The sequence below is a fragment of the Gossypium hirsutum genome, chromosome D08 (genome assembly GCF_007990345.1).
Source record: "Gossypium hirsutum isolate 1008001.06 chromosome D08, Gossypium_hirsutum_v2.1, whole genome shotgun sequence".
NCBI lineage: Eukaryota > Viridiplantae > Streptophyta > Magnoliopsida > Malvales > Malvaceae > Gossypium > Gossypium hirsutum.
In genome coordinates this window covers 28,884,732-28,891,432 of record NC_053444.1, presented here as the reverse complement: position 1 = coordinate 28,891,432, position 6,701 = coordinate 28,884,732, and the positions used below count along the sequence as shown (strand labels likewise).

Sequence of the window (6,701 nt, the reverse complement as noted above, 5' to 3'; positions counted from 1 at the left end):
TAGACTCTCTGGACTTTTGGGATTATTTCTGGTTTGGATTTATATTGTGATTTACTTTTAGCATAACGTTTGATAAGATGACTACTTTCCTACAAACAACGGTTTTCGAGAAAACACACTTGATTTTCCTAAGCATAAGGTTTTAAAGAATTTCCGCTGCAAAGTATTCGGTTCATATAGAGAATGTAAATAAACAAAGTTTTTAATTGAATAATTATGTCAAACATGTTTTCAAATAAAATGGGCGTTCAAGTAACAAAGATTCACACTGTTTTTAAATAAACGGAAACTAGATTTCAAACCTTTTATCGTAACCACTCTAGATTTAGCCATAACGTCTAGGCCGGGTTTGGGTGCTACAAGCTCGATACACAAACAACAACATCATACCTAGAAAGCCTCAACAGATTTACAAGGGAATACTTGATGCAACTGGAATTACATGGACCCAACTTCACAGAGTGTAGGTCTTTCTCACCCATCGATAATACAAGTAAATGAACCACAAACAACAAGTCCATATCATAGTGACACACAGAGTACTTATAGTACTGCAACACAATAGAGCAAAAGAAAGAGAATTACATGAGCAATATTTAATATTTTAACAAAATGCTTTTAATCACTTCTAAAAATTGTAAATTATACTTTTTTAGATACAAATAAAATTATAAATAAGATTAAAATTACGAGTATAAATAATATATATTTAAATAATTATTATCAAAATTAATTATTACAAATATAATAAAATTGATAATTAAAATATATCCAGACTTAAATAAGAAAAATTTTGAATAGGGTCACAAAATGAAAATCTTAAATCAAAATAAATTTTGAATTAAAAATACATGATTTACACATAATAAAACTCGAAAACACTAAAAATTTCAAATGAAATGAAAATCTAAAATGAGTATAAATCTATAAGCAATAACTAAACTAGTAATTTTACTTCGTTTTTTTTTTGTAATTAACCTTAAAAAATATTTGACAAGTGTTTCTGAAAAATAAATTCAAAATAGAAGTTACACAATAGATGTTGTCTCAGATCACACTTGGGACGATGAACACCCTGAGGCTAATACACAATATTTTGACTCAGATTTCTACACAAATGGTATTGAGAATTCATTTAGATTTTTTAGATGCTTATTAACCATAATAATATGTTTGTATTTGGATAAGAACTACAAAGTTTTTTTATATATTGGTTAATTTCAGTTTAAATCCAATAATTTAAACTCTTTTTCTATCAAGTCCCTCCAAATATGTGCTACTTAATCAACATCCACTTTCAATTCTTTAACTTGTAATCAATGTTTGATAAGCTATATAAGTAACATATCTTAATCCCATTCTAAATACTTTTTTGGATGGTTAATTATGCAAGTTAGTGAATTTAATGCTCCTAACCCTTTAAATTCATGTTTCTGTACTTATGAGCATTTGGGAGCGAAAGGAGCGAAAAATGAGCAAAAATCAGACAAATAAAGTTGTTTCAGGAACCACACAGCCTGGGCACACGCCCATGTATGCCACACGGGCTGGACACACGCCCATCTACCAGCCCTTGTTGATTTCGCACCCTGCTTCCAAAATACATGGAAAAACACAATTTTTAGGCTTTTTGAGCATTCTAAAGTCGATAAATACCAATTAGAAGAAGACATAAGGGAGCCATCAGAGAAGATCGAAGAAAGCACTCGAAAAAACACTATCGAAATTAACTTAGAAGAAGATATCCATCAAGATCGAAGATTTCCTTTTAATTACTTTCGAAGTTTTCATGAGTTTCTTTGTTTCTTGCAGTTTTCTGACTTTAAGTTTCTATTCAGGATCATGAACTAATTCCCTATATACCTAGGGAGGATGAAACCTATGATGAATCCTTTTGTTTAATTTATGTTTTTATGCGATAAATACTTGATTCTTGTTCTCAATTATTTATGCTTATTTCTTGTTTTATATTTCCAGGATAAAATTCATGTTTAATGTGCTTAATTCAGTGGAGGAAAGTCCCTATTTAAGAGTAGATCTAGCATAATTGATTGGAGTTGCATGCAATCCTAGAAATAGGACGACATAAATCTACCAGATTAGAGTCAAATCTAATAGGGGAACCACAGATCGAGTTAATGTGACGATAAGGGTTTAATTAAAAAGAGATTTCAATTAATCAACCTAGAGTCAATTGTAAAGAGATTTCTATTAATCAACCTAGAGTCAATTGTTCTTACTCTCGAAAGATATATTAACATAATTTAGGGATTTCTCTGGATCAAGACACAAGTGAATAAATCATTTAATTCAGATTCATAATAATAGGTGAAGTCTAGGTGGATTCTTTCCTGGGTATTGTCTCTTTCATTGGTTAATATTCGATTATTTCCTTAATCCATTCTCTATTGCATTCTTAGTTAATTTAGTTTAGTAATTTTAGACTAAAACACATCACTCCAATTTGTCAGCTAAATAATAAGAAACAATAATTACTAATACTTTTAGTCCTCGTGGATACAATATCTTTACTCACTGTAGCTATACTATTGTTCGATAGGTGTGCTTGCCTTTGTCGTATTTATGATTAGATACAGTCGATGAAGAGCCAAAGCAATGTCATGATGATCATGTGGATGGATGAACAAATTTAACGTTGGAGACAAAGTACTACTAGACAAAATGGATCCATGAATTTCCTCTTCGAAGCTTGATGCAAATAGATCAAACCCATATACGGTACTAAATATCTTTCCCTACACTACAGTCGAGGTAACTCATTCTGAATTTGACACTTTTAAGGTAAATAATACTCGACTTAAACCTTATCTTGGTATTAATTTTGATAATGAGAAAGAGAAGCCTCGGCTTCGGGAGCCACCATAACCGTGCGCACAAGGTAACTTGAGCTTGCACTCTAAATAAGCTCTTCTCTAGAGGCAACCCGAGTGTCTAACATTCGGCTAATTCTTTTAACTTTATTTCATGTTATTTTCAAATTAATTAAATTAAATTTTAAATTAAAAAAAACTTCTACATGCCTTAGACACACGGGTGTGTCCCAGGCCGTGTTCACAATGGGGCATTTGACAATGTGTTACACAGCCTGGCAACATGGCCATGTGACCCACACGGCCTGGATACACGGATGTGTCCTTGGCCGTGTGAGTCTTGGGACTTAATTTTTCAAAACATTCAAAGGTTACATGGCCTAAAATGGTCCACGGCCTGGAGGCACGGTCGTGTGACACATGGGCATGTCCTAGGCCTTGTGAATTTTGGAGCTAACTTTTTCAATTTTAATTCAAGTCAGAGAGTTACAAGGGCAAGAGACATGGTTGGGTCACGGGCGTGTGTGAGACCGTGTGCCTCACACAACCCGTACACGGGCATGGGAGAAGCGAAGAAAATCACACATGGCCTGACACATCCTTACACACGATCACAACACAAAACAGGCATTTCGAGGCTGTGTGAAGACAGGGTTTGCATTTTTAAGTATACACGGGCTGAGAAGGATCCACACGGTTGTGTGGCCCAACATGGGCCCTTACACGACCGCTTCACCCATTAAACCTTAGCCCCCTTTCCTTGTGTTTTTGTCTTCTTCCTACCCCAAAAAGAAACCCTAGCCGCCGCTCACCATCCCCCGCCATAGATCTGCTTCCCTCACTCTCACCTTCGAGCCATGCACAACCGTCCCCTCACCCCCACCACACGACTACCCTCCCTCTCACTCACGACTTCTTTCCCTTCCCCACACCCTAGCCTCTCCCTCTTCCTCGGCCTTCCCCTAGCTACAACCCCACCCCAAGCCTCGTCAAGCCCCTCACCAAAGACGCCCTCCAACCCTCCTTCTTCCCTTTTTCTTCCTTCCCCCTCACCTATTCAAGCAAACCATCCCCTAGCCCTCCTGCCCCTTTTCCCATCGACCACACTCGGCTCTTTCCCCATTGCCGCTAGTCAAGCCATCATCAGAGCCCCCCACTGTCGATCGGTGTCGTACACCCTTGCCCTTTTCATTTTTTATTATTATTTTATTATTTATTTTTATATATATCTTCTTATTTTTCTTTTTTCTTTTTAGTATCATTATTTCTATTACTATTATTATTTCATTTTATTGTGTGTATTTATTTTATTTTATTTTTGTAGTTTAGTGTTATTATTATGTTTTCATTATCATTTATTGTTATGAAATTTGTTAGTTTTGTTAATAATTCCTTTATTCCTTTCTTTATTTATTCATTATATATGATCACTTTCAGTATTATTATTTTTTAGTTTTAGTGGAATGCTACTTATTTCTCATATTCTTTCTAGTTAGTATTTTATTTATCATTTTCTTATTTTTTACTTAATATTTTCATTGTTATTGTTATTCCAATCTTAGGGTTATTTTTAGGGCTATCTTTATTGATTCTTTTACTATTAATTTTATTTATTTTGGTATTGTTTTTTTATTTTTTTTTTATTTATATTTCATGTCGATTTATTTATTCGCAAGTTGTGGATGTTGAATTCGATTTTTATTTCATGAGTTAATGGATTGCCCCTATTATATAATTGGTTCGTCTATTTGCTTCTTTGGTTTTAATATTTGGTTGTCTTATTTTTAGGCACATTATGACGAACACACGCAGTAAATCTAAAGTCGTTGTTCTTGCTTCGAAAAAGCAGAAGACTCTAAACGTAACCTCCTCCTTGGGCGCTTCAATCGATGTCTGCCATCCAATCTTACGGTTTCACAAGGTCCCCAAGAGGACTTATATTAGCTTATTTAACTAAGGCCACTCGGCTTAGGCTGATGTATTGATTGGGCCGCTTTGGAGTAGGTCTAGTTAGTAGATAGCATGCACGCCATCCTTGCCACAACTCCTTAGGATCAGTTTTTATCTATCATCGAGCCCACATACATGGAGCTGACTTCGGGTTCTATTCGACATTTCTCTTACAACAAGTGATGATGACCCATGACGAGCCGAGCACCATCACTTTCAGACTCGGTGGTACGGCACGACATAAGAGTGTCCCAGAGTTCAAAGCTGTATTGGACTATACACTATAAAGTTCATGAGTGCTGACAGCTTTCTCTGATTATACTGGGACATCCACTACTCACCACCACTTTGTTGGGTAGACCTCATGCTGAGTACAACACCTTATGACCTGAGTCATTCGAAGGCGACTTCTCTTGCTCTGGCCTTACACTATATTCATACCAACTTGGCTCACACATTGACTGGTAGGAGGGAGAGCACCAGAGTCGTCGTACAACCAATGCATATTTTCTATGGAGCACGACCACGGGGCATATTTTCAATTTAGCCTAACGAAGTACTAACTCACCCGTACCAACATCAATTATAATTCTCACAGTTTCTAAGAAGGCTCGTCCTAAAATTAAAGGTATGTCACTATCCTCATCCATGTCTAAAACAACAAAATCATCTGAGAATATGAATTTATCGATTTTTACAAGTACATCTTCAATAATACACCTAGGAAATCTAATGGTTCTATCCGAAGACCTAATTTCTTAAACATTTTATAGGGCGTGACATTAATATTAGCCCCTAAATCAGCAAAGTATTATCAATATTTAAACTACCAATTAAACAAGGAATGTAAAACTTCCTAGATCTTTCAATTTGTTCGGTAGTTTATTTTGCAATATGGCTAAGTAAATTGCATTTAACTCTACAGTCGATCAACCATCTAACTTTCTTTTCTTTGCCAAAAGCTCCTTTAAAAATTTAACAGAATTGGGCATCTGTGAAAGAGCTTTAACAAACGGTAAGTTAATATGTAATTTTTTCAGAAGTTTATGAAATTTACCAAATTGTTCGTTCGTATAGTATCTCTTTGTCGCGTTAGGATATGGCACTCAAGGTTTATATTCTGTAGCAATCGACTTTTTTCTTTCTGGCATACCTCAACCTTATCGTTATTTACCATAATTTCTTACCTTGGTTCTTGTTCGGATTCGATAACCCTTCTCCATCTCAAATGGTAATTGCATTAAGCTGCTCCCTTGGGTTAGTTTCGGTATTGCTAGGCAAACTACCTTGTGGTTGTTTTGAAATTAACTTAGCAAGCTGACCTATTTGGTTCTCAAGCACTTGAATCGATGCTTGTTGATTTTTCAATGCTCCCTCAGTGTTTTGAAAACGTGTTTCGGACACCGAGATAAACTTCGTCTACATCTCCTTAAGGTTTGACTTTTTATCTTGCTGGTAAGGTTGTTGTTGGAAGCCTAGAGGAGGTTGTGCTCTTTAATTTCCTTGACCACCCTAGGAGAAATTAGGATGGTTCCTCAAACCTGCATTATAGTGGTTACTATAAGGGTTATTTCGAGGCCTATAATTATTACCCATATAATTAACTTGCTCCTTCTCTGTGCTGGGAACGAAGGGTAAACATGGTAAGGGATTCAAACCGTTGTAGAAGGTTTGAACCTGTAGATATAGACGTAACCCATGGTGAGGGCACCATCTCAATAAGTCCTTATACCTCTTCCATGTATCATATAATGTTTCTAAATCAATTTGCATGAAAGAAGAGATATCATTCCTCAACTTGGCTGTCTTAGCTAGTGGAAGTACTTTAGAAGGAACGTCTCACTCATTTGAGCCCATGTGGTGATAGAACCTCGTGGTGAAGAATTAACCACTCTTTAGCTTTGTTCCTCAACGAGAAAG

The 6,701-nt window shown here is 35.7% G+C and overlaps 1 non-coding gene across 1 annotated transcript; it reads left to right on the top strand.

The window, feature by feature from the left end:
• The first annotated feature begins 6,474 nt into the window (after positions 1 to 6,474).
• LOC121220494 (small nucleolar RNA R71) lies at positions 6,475 to 6,581 on the top strand. The gene has a single exon (XR_005917697.1). It is a non-coding gene; the product is annotated as a small nucleolar RNA R71 (small nucleolar RNA).
• Positions 6,582 to 6,701: the final 120 nt, after the last annotated feature.